Here is a 16,718-nt window from a genome sequence, read left to right as displayed (position 1 = left end):
TTGAGCTACCGCGTTGTTGTTATACATTATACATTGGGGTTTACATCGTTGGTTCTCCCGCCTAGGAGGTTAAGGGTGGGTGCCACTCATGGCCATTTTGGGTCGTGACAAAATTGGTATCAGAGCTTTAGGTTCGGTGATCTCATCACATAAGGACAGGTCTAGTAGAGTCTTGTGGAACGGTACGGGGACGCCTTTACTTTTCTTCGAGAGGCTACAGGACTCTAGGAAAACTCCATTCCTTCTTTCTTTCGTGCTATTACTTGAATCCAATTGGTATCTAGGTGATACAAATTGGTATCTGACCTTCTTCACTCTATTTTCGCAAATGTTCAAAACTAAAACAATAGCATCGCCTGAGCCAGCCATTAGGGTTGTAGCTAGAGGTGGTTAGTAACGAGAGATCGTGGTAGAGGTCGCAGAAGAAAGCCCACCAGGGGCAGAGATCAGGCAGCTAGGAAACATCTTCTGACTTCTTCATAGAGAAGTATATCCCCTGGACCTAGAGGGACAAGAGGGGAGATGAGTTCCAAAATATAGAGCAAGGAAAGATATTCGTTGTAGCCTGTGAGATCAGGTTTCGTGCCTTATCCAAATATGCAACTTTGCTTCAGTCTAGAAGAGCGAATTTTGCCACTTTGTGAAAGGATTGTGGTCAGAATCTCTATTGCAGTTTCATAGATTGAGTGTATATCAAAAAGGGTCAGGATATGACTACTATAATGATATCAATGCTTACTTGGTTAGATTATGGATTGTGTTACTTCTGCTAGCGACCTGACTTATGAAAGAATGTATATCGCTTGGGATAGAGATAGAATGGGTCGAATTTGATAATGTTTTGTAGTTATTCAATGAGTAAGAAGGTGCGGATCATTTGAGGTACGGTCTTCTCGATAGGTATAATGTGTTCTAAGAGTATATCTTAGATACGATTAATGCGTTTAGGTTGTTGAGTATATTTCAAACATTCTAAATAAGGATCGGTGACTTTATCGTAAGCTCTAAGAGAGTGGATCGATATAGGAATGACAAGATTATAGGTATAGGAAGACCCAGCAAGTAAACTTGGGTAAAGACAATCGAAGATTTTAGTAAAAACATGCATATAAAATTGGGTTAGACCTTTGGAAGTGGTTGATTTTATGATAGAGGTGGAGGGGGTGAAGCCAGATAGCTTCGCTACAGAGCCCATTGTTATGCTTTCCCTGGGATGTCAGAGGCAGAGACATTCGATGCTATTATCACAGGTACTCTTCTGGTCTACGATCACTTAGCTTTTGTATTGTTTGATTCTGGATCCATAATTTTTTTTATGTATCTTCCGCATTTGCCGATGGAGTCGATTTACATTGTGACTTACTTAACATGCCTATTCATGTTTATACTACTGTTGGTAAGTCTGTGCTAGTTGAGAAAGTGTATAAGTCTTGCCTTGTGACTTTTGTGGAGAGCAGAACTTATGTAGATTTGATTATTCTGGAGATGGTTGACTTTGATGTAATCTTGGGTATGACTTGGCTCTCTCCAAATTTTGCTATCTTAGATTGCAATGCTAAGACTATGACATTAGCCAAGCTTGGGATGAATCAATTGGTATGGAAGGGTGACTATCTTCCCGCTCCAGGACGGATTATCTCTTTTCTTCATGCTAAGAGGTTGGTAAGTAAGGATTGTTTAGCCTTTCTAGCACATTTCAGGGATGATAGTTCTGGAGTGCCATCGATTGAGTCTATTTCGATAGTGCGTGAGTTTATGGATGTTTTCCTCGCAGATTTACCTAGTATGCCACCTGATAGAGATATAGATTTTTGTATCGACCTGGAGCCCGGCACTCGCCCTATTTCCATTCCACCTTATCGAATGGTCCCGGCTGAGTTGAGAGAGTCGAAGGCCAAACTTCAGAAGTTATTGGGTAAAGGTTTTATTAGATCGAGTGACTCTCCTTGGGGTGCTCCAGTCTTATTTGTAAAGAAGAAGGATGGTAGCCTTCGTATGTGCATAGACTACAGGCAGCTGAACAAGGTGACTATTAAAAATAAGTATCCCCTTTCTCGTATTGATGATTTCTTCGATCAGTTGGAGGGTGCTTGTGTTTTCTCAAAAATTGATTTGAGGTCTGGTTACCATCAGCTGAAAATACGGGCAACAGATGTATCGAAGACGGCTTTCCGAACCAGGTTTGGTCACTATGAATTCTTGGTAATGTCTTTTGGGCTTACAAATGCGCCTGCTGCTTTCATGAATCTGATGAATGGAATCTTTAAGCCATATTTGGACCTCTTTGTTATTATTTTTATTGATGATCTATTGATCTACTCAAAGAGCCGAAAAGAACATGAAGAACATCTGAGGACTATTCTGGGATTGTTAAGGGAGAAGAGGTTATATGTCAAATTCTCCAAGTGTGAGTTCTGGCTTGATTCAGTGTCTTTCTTAGGGCACGTGGTTTCTAAAGATGGAGTGATGGTGGATCCCCAGAAGATTGAAGCAGTGAAGAGTTGGGAAATGACCACTAATGTCTCAGAGGTAAAGAGCTTTATTGGTCTGGCTAGCTACTACCGCCGGTTCGTCAAAGGATTTGCTTCTATTGCTTCCCAGCTGACTAATCTGACCAAGCAAAAAGTTTCATTTATGTGGTCGGATGAGTGTGAAGAGAGTTTTCTAAAATTCAATACCTTATTGACTACTGCATCGATTCTTGCCCTGCCAGTAGGAGGTAAGAAATTCATTATTTATTGTGATGCATCATATTCTGGTTTAGGTGCAGTGCTAATGCAGGAGAAGAAGGTAATTACCTATGCTTCAAGGCAATTGAAGGTGCATGAACGTAATTACCCCACTCACGATTTAGAGTTGGCTGCGATTGTATTTGCATTGAAGCAGTGAAGACATTATCTATATGGGGTAAAATGTGAAGTGTATACAGATCATCGCAGTTTACAACATGTATTCACTCAGAAAGACTTGAACTTGAGGCAGAGGAGGTGGATGGAATTGCTAAAGGACTATGATATCACTATTCTTTATCATCCAGGAAAAGCTAATGTAGTGGCTGATGCCTTGAGCAGAAAAGCAGGGAGCATGGGGAGTTTAGCTCATTTGCAGGTTTCCAGACGTCCATTGGCTAGAGAGGTTCAAACTCTGGCTAATGACTTTATGAGGCTGGAAGTAACTAAGAAGGGAGGATTTTTGGCCTGTGTAGAGGCAAGATCTTCTTTCCTTGACAAGATTAAAGAAAAGCAATTTGAGGATGAGAAGTTGAGTCAAATTCGTGATATGGTCTTGCAGGGAGAGGCCAAGGAAGCCGTGATCGATGAGGAAGGCGTCTTGAGGATTAAGGGGCGGGTATGTGTGCCCCGTATTGATAATTTAATTCAGACTATTCTTGCAGAGGCTCATAGTTCGAGGTACTCTATACATCCTGGTGCAACCAAGATGTATTGCGATCTGAGACAGCATTATTGGTGGAGCAGAATAAAGCATGACATTGCGGATTTTCTTGCCCATTGTCCAAATTGTCAGCAGGTAAAATATGAATACCAAAGGCCTGGAGAGACACTTCAAAGAATTTCCATTCCTGAATGGAAGTGGGAAAGGATTGCAATGGATTTTGTGGTTGGACTTCCAAAGACATTGGGTAAGTTTGATTCTATATGGGTGATTGTTGACAGGCTAACTAAGTCTGCTCACTTCATTCCAATCAAGGTGACTTATGATGTAGAGAAGTTAGCCAAACTCTATATCCGCGAGGTTGTTCGATTACCTGGAGTTCCGGTTTCTATCATATCAGATAGAGGTACACAATTTACTTCTAACTTTTGGAGGACCTTGCATGCTGAGTTAGGTACTAGATTGGATCTTAGTACTGCATTTCACCCTCAGACTAATGGGCAGTCTGAGAGGACAATTCAAGTGCTTGAGGATATGCTTCGTGCGTGCGTGATAGATTTTGATGGTCATTGGGATCAGTTCCTACCCCTGGCAGAGTTCTCGTATAATAATAGTTAACACTCGAGTATTGATATGGCTCCGTTTGAGGTGTTGTATGGGAGGAGATGTAGGTCTCTTATTGGTTGGTTTGATGCATTTGAGGTAAGACCTTGGGGAACTGATCTTTTGAGGGAATTGTTAGAGAAGGTGAAAATCATTCAGGAGAAGCTTCTAGCAGCTCAGAGCAAGCAGAAGGAGTATGCAGACCGAAAGGTCAGGGACATGGAGTTTATGGATGGAGAGCAAGTTTTGTTGAAGGTTTCACCCATGAAGGGTGTGGTGAGATTTGGTAAGCGAGGTAAGCTCAGTCCGAGGTATATTGGTCCGTTTGAAGTTCTTAAGCGTATTGGAGAGGTGGCCTATGAATTGGCTCTACCTCCAGGTTTATCTGGAGTGCACCCAGTGTTTCATGTATCTATGCTAAAGAAATATCATGGTGATGGAAACTATATTATTCGTCGGGATTCGGTCTTGCTTGATGAGAATTTGTCTTATGAGGAGGAGCCTATAGCAATTCTTGATAAGGAGGTCCATAATTTGAGGTCAAGGGAGATTGCGTCTGTGAAGGTTCAATGGAAGAATTTTCCGGTTGAGGAGTCCACCTGGGAGATTGAGGCTCATATGCGTGGAAAATATCCACATTTGTTCGTCGAGTCAGGTACCATTTTCTATCCTCACTCTTCTTTTGACCGTTCGAGGACGAACGGTAGGTAAATTGGTATCTGTTGTAACGACCCTTAATGGTCGTTTTGAATAATATGGCTTTTTATTTCATAAAAGACTCACCCCGTAAATTTTTAATGAATACTTTGGACTAATTGATAACTAAGGTTATTTAATTGAGGGGTAACTTTAGATATTTAATTTAAATTTATGGTTAAAGTGTTAATTTAATTAATACCCTATACCACTTATCCCCTATTTATTAAATTAAAGTAGATTAGGGTTGTATTTTTCTTCATGAGTTGCTACAACTGAAACAAGAAAAGAAACGAAAGAAGAGGCAGAACCGCAACATTCAGGTGGCTAACTCAATTCCTTTCTGCATGTGAATTGATAAGTTATGTGATGCATATGTATTATTAATTAATAGTTAATCACTAGGAGTACTACTATTAAGTTAAAATGAATTGAACATTTAGAAAAGAGGTTCTGCAATTTGGTCGCATAGTGCGTGGCCACTGTCTCTAATAGTTATCTCGCCTTTGGTTATTTTTAGTTAATTACCACATTATAATCCAAGTTTTGATATATTGAGATAGGTAGTTAAATAATAAGTATATTATATTAGATGAATATCATTGGATTTAGGTTATTTGGAGGAATTGAGACTTAACCCTAGGCTTGAAATTAAGAAATATGAGACTTGACAAATTAATGGCATCAACATTAAAAACGTGATTCTAGATTCGTGCTCTAGGATTTTTGGAATTTAGACTAGAAGTATAGTAATACGGGTGTTTGCGAACTCGTTTACTTATGAATATTGTATAATTGATAGATTGGAAACGTGAGGCCTTGAAGAAAGGAAAGACATTCGTGAATTAGCTTGCTTGGATTCGGTTCTTCGGTTGAGGTAGGTTATGGTTTTATTCTATATCATAGATAGACTCTTAATAGTGATTGATATTCATTGAGTAATGTGTGTGAAGTTTACTACGCATTTAATTGTTGTGGTTGAATGGTTGATATGTTGTTGTGATTGGTCTAAAATCCCGAGGCCATAAAATCCATAATCTTGAACTTGCCTTATCAAAAATGGTGTCTTGAATAAAGAAGGCTTGATGAAATATTATTAATAAAGTGGAATGTAATCATGAAGAATGATAAATTAATTATATTTGGATCGGGTGTCACGTTCCGACACGGTATATTTGAATTGGGTGTCACGTTCCGACACGGTATATTTGGATCGGGTGTCACATTCTGACACGGTATATTTGGATCGGGTGTCACGTTCCGACCGATATATTTGGATCGGGTGTCACGTTCCGACACGATATATTTGGATCGGGTGTCACGTTCCGACACGGTATTATTGGATCGGGTGTCACGTTCCGGCACGGTAATATAAAAGGAGAACAATTTAAAATGACTTAATGCTATCCAATCTCCAATAACTCATTTTCCAAAAGAGTGTGATGTGGAGGCATGAGTCCTCCTGTGTGATTTTGATATTGTTGATTGGTTATGAAATTGTTCATTGTGTTGTCACTTGATCTTGATCTTGTTGGTTGCCACATATTAAGTGCTACGGTTGATTTTCTGCTATTACTTATTGCATATTGATTCCTATTTTGAGTCGGTTGATGATACCTACTCAGTACATGTTGTCCTGTACTGACCCCTACTTGTATCTTTTCTTGTTTTATTTGTGGAGTGCAGCGAGTCTTCTATCGGTTTCGACTCGACCTCAGCTCTAGTCAGTCTCCAGTTCATAAGATTTTAGGGTGAGCTATCCTTCTAGCTGGCGATGGAATCTCTTGTCATGGCATGACGTCCTTAGTTTTTGGATACGTTATGTTATTTATTTGGTGTTTGATAATTCGAGACTTAGTTTTAGAATTTAGATGTCCTCCATGTGATGACTTTCAGATTTTGGGGAACGTCTCTTGTGGATTGTTAATTCTTACTTTATAAGTTTGAGCTACCGCGTTGTTGTTATACATTATACATTGGGGTTTACATCGTTGGTTCTCCCGCCTAGGAGGTTAAGGGTGGGTGCCACTCATGGCCATTTTGGGTCGTGACAATTAAAATGAAAAAATTACATATTTAAACTAAACTAACTAGAGAATCCATAATATAATCAAAAGTACTTCAACCATCTTAAATTAATAATTAAAAGGTATAAAATATCTTTAATTATTTATGAAAAGCTAATATTATACATATAAATAATTATAAATTTTATGTATATAATTATCGGTTTGGTTCGTTTATTTATTCGATTATTTTTTACTATAGTCATAACCAAACCAAATATTATCGTTTTTTCAAATTTAAAACCAAACCAAACCAAATGTCGGTTTTTTTATTCGATATGATTAAATTTTCGATTTGGTTTTAATTTTAACCAAAACTGTGAACAGCCCTACCTATAGGTTTACATTTTATCCATCACACGGCTCTCAAACCCAACCTGTGGTGGAAGCATCCGTTGATGAATGGTTATATTTATTCAACAAAACGAAGTGGACTATCCAAAAGTTTAACATTGAGAAACAATACATCGTTGGACATTCAAGGAATCTTCTATAAATAGTAACATTTTTTTACTTTCTCTATAGGTTTTACGTGCAGAATGAAAACACTACTACTATAGACTATATTTGTTCAAGATATCATTACAACTTTGGTCTTTTAGTATCTTTTTTTTCTTTCAAATTATTGGTGACGATAATGTTGTTGTTGCTAATTTTGTACAACCTAACAATTTCATGTTTCACATGTTACATTGCCAACCCTTAAGTTACAATTTACCGATGCAATAAAATTCAATAACTATAGATTAAATTTTATATTTATATTTAAAAAATTATTTAATATATATGAACAATATAATAAAAACCAATAAGTAAATAAATAAATAAAATTATAATTCAAAACTCGTAAATTAAAATTTATAATATCGCCTCTGACTCGACTCAACACGAAAACATAAGAAACAAGCACATGATCCAAGTTCATTGAATAATATATAGTTGTGGCAATATATATTGACCTTAGCTTATAAGTGGATTTATCAAAGCCCTAATAAGCCAAAACAAACGTGTATAAGTCTACCGAAAGTGTCAAAGATTGGAAGTTAAAGTGTCCAAAAAGTATCCAAAAAATAAATATCCAAGCAATTTTTTTTCCTTTAATAGAAATAGGCTTTTCATGACTTATTCAATTCAATGAATAATAGATATATATAGTGGGATCTTAGTAATATATATTTGAAATATCCATCTTGTGTCTTGTTTTGCATTTATATATGTATATCCCTATGATTACACTTTATTGCGAAGCTATCTTTTTCAAGATAGAAAAATGGAGCATTTTTTTTTCTTTCTAATTGAAGTCTTGAAGAATCTCAAAAGATCTCAATATGTCAATTTACATTGAAATACCTCAATTCTTGCACCTTTAATGATTTGTCTGTACTAATAAAAAAAAGATGGGAAGATAAATATTCAGAGTTAATTTAACTTATCTTTGAATCTAAATTGGATTAGATCAATTCAATAATTTACGATTAAAAATTCTACTTTCGAAAAGCAAAATATGACAATTAATTTGATATGGAGGTATAAGTAAATGAATGAATTAGTGTTTTTATCCTTCTTTATCTCTCATTCTTTTTTTAAAAAAAATAAATTATTTTTGTATTGTCATTTGTATGGGCAAGCATAAAATAGTGGAGAAGGGAAAATGATTTCTTCTTTCTCTATTTGACAAACATAAGAGATAGGAAAAGGGAAATTTTCTTTTTCTTCCTTTTAACTTCTTTTAACTGCAAAACAAACTAGTGAGGAAATTCTTTCTACTTAGACGTTTTTCTTTCTCTTATTTTCTTCCACACTAGTGTCATTTTCAAATCCATCAAACCAACTACAAGTCTACAACTATGGAATTGTCTCCTTTATTGTTGTTTTAAGTAACAATATAATTGCTGATAGTAAAATAATTATATTGTTACGCTTTTAATACAATTTAACTCATGTCAGTATAGCACAAGTCATTAATTACTCTATTAGAAGGACCCGATCGGGGTGGCTCAGATGGTTTCATTTATGGCAAGTTGTAAGTTCGAGATTCCTTGCCTTGCCTGCGACAGCAGAATATAACCTTTCAGATTGAGTTTGTTGTATAGAATTTGCCTAATGCAGTTTACTTTTCATCTTTTTCTATGTAATTTTGTGGGCTATTGCACCGCACATGAGTAAAGTTACACACTAAGATTTATCATGTGCGCATTTATAAAATAGCGGTTGCAGGAACAATAAAAAAATCGTTATTCTATTTTTCATTTTATAATATCATGATGTAGACAAAAGGGTTTGCTGAGGTGGTGTATTCGGGTCATGATCACCAGAGGAGCGAAAAGGTGGGAGCTCTTAGATATCACAGGTACAAAAAAGTTACAGTGTTACGAAAAGGAACTCAACCAAAAAGGAAGGGCGATAGCAGAACACCTTGCACTCTATCAAGGAGGAACATGAGTTTAAGGATTGCTTCCCAGGCTCTTTGCACCTAAATAAATAGTAGACACACAAAAAAATAAGACACGAAACCTGGTACTCTTGAATAAGGCAAAGCTTTTCCCTATTTTGCGGCTCGCTGCCGGTTACGATTTGGACCTTTCGCCTGCTTAAACCATCTAGATGAAACTCCCGCTGAAAAACATTCTTTTTCCGACAAAATCGAGACCAAGTCTCCTTACATTCTCATCAACAATGATTAAAAGGCAGATCTGACCCTCACCCACGTTAATAACCATCTAGCTACTCGTGTTAATTTGTAGCTCAAAAATAGGTCAAGATTATGGTCGGCGTAAAAAACTTAAGTCATTTGTATCAAGTGATACATAAATTGTCTATCTATGACTTGACTTTGATTATCCTTTAGGATAGATATGTTCTAACGAGCGCCAAAACTTTATATTTTTTGGCTATGCACATAATCTTTCTATTTTATTTTGGTAAATTTAATTTAATGGTATGTTCTAACGAGCGCCAATCTTTATATTTTTTGGCTATGCATGTAATCTTTCTATTTTATTTTGGTAAATTTAATTTAATGGTATATATATAAGAGACCTAATTATGTCATGCGCAAAACTTCTACCAATCGTAGGAATAATAGATACTATGCTTATTAGTATGAAACAACTTAAAAATTTTATTATATTACGATTATCATTTACTGAAGATCTCGCATAAATTAATAAAATTGAAGGATCCATTTAAGTTACTGGCCGGGAACAAATAGCAATTTGGTGAAGGCAGAATTAAGGCGATCGATAATGTGTGGCTATTTTCGAGTTCTATCGAAAATATTTTTACATTTACTAGATCTAGGAATATGACTACGTATACGTAATTATCCTCCCAATTCATACCAAAATTAAAATGATATTGTATGTGATTTAGCAACTCAAAATATTAAAATTAACCAATCCGTGCCAAATCATTATTGTAAAAGTTATCTTTAATAAGAAAATTATTAAGATGCAAAGAACTGTTGTAGGAACATGCACAATCCTCCCTCTTTATTAAAGTCATCTAAATAACTATATTTAAATATTAAATAATATTAAAAGAATAAAAACAAAATCAATCTATATTTATAACACCCATATGGAGCATAATATGGGCGTTGTCTTACTTGGACATGCATATACAAGTATATATTATTCCATCAACTATATAATTATTAATTGATTAATTAATCATGTTCATTGCATTAAATAATCAAAATCAAAGGGTGGTTAAGGATTTCTTAATCAGCAGTTATCTGTTCATAGCATGTGCCCCAATAATAGTAGAGCATCTCAACCACCATAGAATGCTTTTCTTTTTTCCAAATTGCATTTCATATTCTTCTACTTCTTAATTTCTCTAATTCAAATTTGATCTTTGAAACTTATTAACTCGACTAATTTGAGTTTATGTCAGATATATCACTAAACATATAAATATTTTGTCACGCTTCAAACTTAGGGTATATATTATTTGTTTTAGTCCATCATATAACTTTACGTCGGACCCTTCCCCGGACCCTGCGCATAACGGGAGCTTTAGTGCACCGGACTGTCTTATATAACTTTACAGATTTATTCTTTGAGCTACGCTATTTTCTAGTCCAAAAGATTGTGAGCCCTTAATCATAAAATTTGTCATCTTTTCTACCGTATTTCAATGTGAAATACGACTAAGGTATCAATCAGGTACAACCCTTCGAATTTTTTTAATAAGACTGCCAATCCAGAAATCAATTAGTCCTTTTCTGGGATCTCCTTTCCAATGCTTCTTACGAAATCTTCATTATCCAAGTTTAAACTCAAGACTTCTAATTATGGCCAAATTTTTTTATTATATATTTTATCACAACAGTGAGATTTAAGACACATGTCGCAACTTACACTCTTTAGTATGATTTGATGAAAATATGGGATAGAGACAATTAATTTTTACCCAACGATGATCAGTCATACACCCTAGGCTAGTTTATAACTTCCCCCACGTGCTTACCAACTTATTAATTAATTTTAACATAACTAAATCATAATTGCCATTTTCTTTCTTCCCTTTTATATTGGGTCAAATTACATATTACAAGGCAACACTTTCTTGAGTCAAATAAAATGTTTTATTTTGAGTATTAACTAATTATGTTGAAGAACTAATTTAAGAGTACTGTCTATAATTAAATGGTAAGGTTCATTATGAACTATTGGCAATAATATGTTTGAACAATAAATAACTTCGTTAAATATTAAAATTGGATGGATGAATAGTTATTCTTTAATTTGATAAAGCAATATGATGAGTTATAAAAATGTTTATTTAAGATTTAACTACCTACTACTTGACCAAATAGTACACAATTCATGTGATAGTGAACATAATGAAATTGGCCATGCTATTGCCAGCTCCATGTTAAGGGGAAAACACCTGTTGTATGACAGAGTGGTTAAGACTAGAGTAAGAAGAATGTCTTCATCTAATTGCTAATTAATTGATTAACTACTCTAAATCTCACTATATCCTTTGTTAACCAGTAATGATCAACTGAAATTAAATCTTTAATGCAATAATAACACCAACAATTCACTAGATATATATCAATCCCAATAAACTTGGGGACGATATTATAATGTAGGTCTCAAAGGACGATATTTGCCCTTTCATTTATTGAAGTTTTCTATTTTCTAGAAGATAAATCACATTACTTGCAAAGTTATATTTATGATTGTACAAAGGGCAATAGTATAAAGTATCGTTCAAATTATATCCCTGAATGTTTTTCTTAATATGTGTGCATTGCCTCACAAATTGTCACGACCCAAAATGGGTCATTAGTGGCACCCACACTTAACCTCCTAGGTGGGAGAACCAACGATACAAACCCCAACTTATATTAACGATACAACTTATAAATCACGACAATATTGCAGAAGCTCAATCTTATTAAAGTCAAAAATAACAAAAGCCACTAAAATCTATTACTTCACATTCCCCAAAATCTGAAAGTCATCACATGAAGGATATCTAAATTCTAAAACTAAGTCTGGAAATATCAAACACCAGAATAAACAAATAACAAAATGTGTCCGAAAAATAAAGACACCATGCCATAATCGAGAGAATCCATCACGAGCAAGAATGATAGCTCACCATGAAATCCGATGGTCATTGAGACTGACTAGAGCTGAGGTCGAGTCGAAGTCGGTGGAACACTCGCTGCACTCCACAAAATAAAACAAGAAAAGATACAAGTAGAGGTCAGTACAGGACAACATGTACTGAGTAGGTATCATCGGCCGACTCAAAATAGAAATCAATATGCATAAAGTAATAGGGGAAATCAACAACAACACTTAACGGGTGACAACCAATGAACAATTACATCAACACTCAACAACATCAAAATCACACATGAGGACTCAAGCCTCCACATCACACTCTTTTGAAAAATGAGTTTTGGAGATTGGATAGTATTAAGTAATTTTAATTTATTTTCCTTTAATATTACCGTGCCGGAACGTGAAACCCGGTCCAAATATACCATGTCGGAACATGACATCCGATCCAAATATATCATGTCGGAACGTGACATCCGATCCAAATATAATTAATTTATTATTCCTCATGATTACATTCCACTTCGTTAACAATATTTCATCAAGCCTTCTTTATTTAAGGCACCATTGTTGATAGAGCAAGTTTAAGATTATGGATTTCACGGTCTCGGGATTTCAGACCAATCACAACAACATATCAACCATTCAAACCACAATAATTAAATGCATAGTAAACTTCACACATTACTCAATGACTATCAATCGCTATTAAGAGTCTATCTATGATATAGAATAAAAATCATAACATACCTCAATCGAAGAACCGAAGTAAGGCAAGTTAATTCACCGGTGATTTTCCTTTCTTCGACGCCTCGCGTTTTCAATCTATCAAGTATATAACATTCGTAAGTAAACGAGTCTATCAACACCCATATTACTATATGTCTATCCTAGACCCAAAACTCACTCATCCGAATCTATAATCAAACTTCTAAATTTGATAACAACTAATATCTCAGGTCTCATATTCGTAAATTTTAAGCAAGGGTTAAGTTTCAATTCCTTTAAATAATAGAACTCTAATAGTATTTACATAATATAATATATCGACTATTTAATTACATATCTCAATATATCAAAATATGAACCATAATGTGATAATCTGTAAGAAAATTATAAAGATTTATGAAAGCCGAAATACAAAATAGTACATCAGTTCGCTGGAACAACACCAACTCAATTCATTCGCCCTATAATTCTCTGTATTACTTCCAAACAATCCTTGTCCAATTACTATTTATTAGCCTCAATCGTTGGCATCAGTACTTAACAATTAACCAACAAAATTGTCCCAACAAATTGTACTCATATTGTGACACTTGGAATTTCAATTCAAATTTTCTTTAAATTCATTCAAGCACTAATGATGACATGATTTTCCAATATGTAATGCACTGTTCAATTGAAAAGAAATTTGGTACCTGCTCGTTCTTTCGACGCCGCTTTGATTATGCCGTATCTGGAAATTTCTTTGCGGAGGTTACCCTTTTTTTTTTTCTAAAAAAAAAATAATATGAACTAAAAGTGACAAATTCACTAACCTATTTTAATATATATATATATATGGCCAAGTGGTATAAGGTATTAAATAAATTATAAAATTTAGCCCATCAATTAAATTAAATATCTAAAGTTACCCCTCAATTAAATAACCTTAGTTATCAATTAGTCCAAATACCCATTAAAAATTTACGGAACGAGTCTTTTATAAAATAAAATTAAAAAAAAGTTCTAGTTCTTAAAACGACCTAATGGGTCGTTACACAAATTCACTTAATATGCAATATATGAAGGGAGTAATATAATCTACAGTGAAAAGTAAATAGTATCTTGAATAACAAGTACTTGAAGATTTGATGATGGTGTTAGTCACATTTCCATATGCAACTTTCTGAATTAGGTTGTACTTAAAAATTAAGACAATCTTAATTCTTAAACCAAGCTTAGATCCCTTTTAATGGTCAGCTTCCTTAACTCATTCTTAAAATACCCCTTTCAAAAAGGGCTCCTCTAGTGATGATTATTTTACTAAAAAACAAGATCCTTTTCATATGGGGTGTCCAAAGATGTCATGTGACATAGTGGTCATTTCTTAAGCTGCAAGTTAATTATGTAAATTTTACTCACTCAATTATTTTTACTTGTCACGTTATATTTCACAAAAATTAATTTAATTAATTTTTAAAATTTAATTGAATAAAATAATTTTATTATTTAAAATTTAGATATTTGAAAATTATATGAAAAATATATAATATGATCAAATTTAAAATACATTTTAAAAAATGTTGATCAATAAGTATTATGTAGTTCATTTCTTGAAAAGCGAAATGTGTAAAGTAAAAGTGAACGGAAGAAGTATATTACTATTATAAATAGATGCCTTTCAATATTTGCACTCAATATTTAGTGTAAGAATGTATTGATGGAGATCATTTGAATTTATACAAGTATTGAAAGGGTGACAAGTGCATCTGTTTTGTATAGAGTTGTGTGCTAATGTTTGTTGAAAGTACAAAGCATCTAATTAATGAGCATAAGCTTATTTTATGGAATTTGGTCAGTAAACTGCTGCTGGTAATTAAGGGCTAAAAATGAACCAAGACATGATTTTTAGGAGAGTATATAGACCGGGTTGGTTCGGATTTTTTACAAACCAAATCAAACCATTTGTGTCGGGTTATTAAATCTATAAACCAAACCAAACCAATAAAAGTCGGGTTTTTCAATATCAATTTTTTTCGGATTTTTCGGGTTTTTCCGGGTTTTTCGGGTTTCTCGTTTTTTTTGGGGGGTTTTCGGATTTTTCATAGTATCTAATAAAAAGCATAGAGCAGTGCTTCTTAAAAAGAGTTCTAGTACAAAATATCAACATATAAGATGAACGCAGAACACTGTTTGAAGTTTTAACTTTATAAGATGGTTTTTTTTTGTATATTATTTAGATAGGCTTCTCAAGTCCAAATATAAATGTAAGAAAGAAAACAAAAATTATAAAAAAATTTAAAAAACATTTATAAATTACATTTTAATAAATATTTTTATGTATAACATAATTTAAAAGTAGTATATCTATAATCGGGTCAGTTTGGGTTCGGTTTGACTTTTTTTAGTTAAAACCAAACCAACCCTATAATGGTCGGGGTTTTTTTTCATACACCAAACCAAGTCAAACCAAACCACTAGTCGGTTTTTTTTTCCGGTTTGGTTCGATTTGTCGGTTTGGTGCGGTTTATCGGTTTGCCCTGTACACCCCTAATGATTTTATTGGACATGATCTAATTGTTTAATTAATTTTTGCTTGGTTCAAACAATAAACAATATATTTTAGGAACAAGTCAAACTTAGGGATATAAAAGAACATAACCTGATTTCATTTGAATAATTAGTTTTAGTAATACTAGTAGTTAAGAACTTATAAAATCTCAAAGGAGTATCCATTATTAGGCATTAGCTTGTTATATTTTATGACATTTTTCTCTCTTTTTTTGTTTGTTATTTGGGAAATTTGTTAACTTTTTAATATGACATGCTCTTATAGCTTTAAAAATGTGATAAGAAAATAACCTATAAACCTAATTCAACATAAAAAAAAAATTACGCTCATATGGCGTGGATTTCTCAAAATCATATAAAGAGATCAAATTACATTTTTCACATAATATGAGATTTAATAATCTCCTTCTTTACATCTTGAACTGTATATCTAAAGCGCAAATAATATAATATGGATCTCAACGACACATCAGGTAAATCAAAAATTAGAATAAGCTAGACTTTAATATATTGATAAAAATTAAATAAAAATAAATCATGATTCTAACTCAAATTCATTCAAAAGAACTCAATGGTGAAGATTGATCATTACCATAAAAATTAATTACTCCTCCTAAACCATAGGACTTAATAAAATGCCGAAACATATTTACGATTTTTTTTTCTTTTTCTTTTTTTTTAAAAAAATCCGCATCTGGACAAACAAGAGAATCACATGCCATTTTGTGGGGAGAATCAACTATTTCTTCTTATCTTTTCTAATTCATTTCAAGAGAATTGAAAAAAACTTTAATTTGATAATAGAAAGAGAAAATTCTAGTGACTTTATTGTTCTATATCATAGGTTGAGCGTTTAAGCGAGAATATTTCTGACTTCCAAACATTGAAGACTAAATTATTCAACTCCAAAATTTCATAAATAGATTAATGGAAAAATTATGTGGATAAGTAAATATATATTAGTTAATTAGCTAACATAGCTATAGTTTGAATTAATTATGGCTCGCGACAAACATCTAGCTGTAATTACAATTTGAGTTTTGTATAATTCGCGCGATTATATAGTTGAATTTTGTATAATTCGCGCGATTTATACAAA

The sequence above is a fragment of the Solanum dulcamara genome, chromosome 9 (assembly GCF_947179165.1).
Source record: "Solanum dulcamara chromosome 9, daSolDulc1.2, whole genome shotgun sequence".
NCBI classification, from domain to species: Eukaryota; Viridiplantae; Streptophyta; class Magnoliopsida; order Solanales; family Solanaceae; genus Solanum; species Solanum dulcamara.
This window is presented reverse-complemented; position numbering follows the sequence as displayed.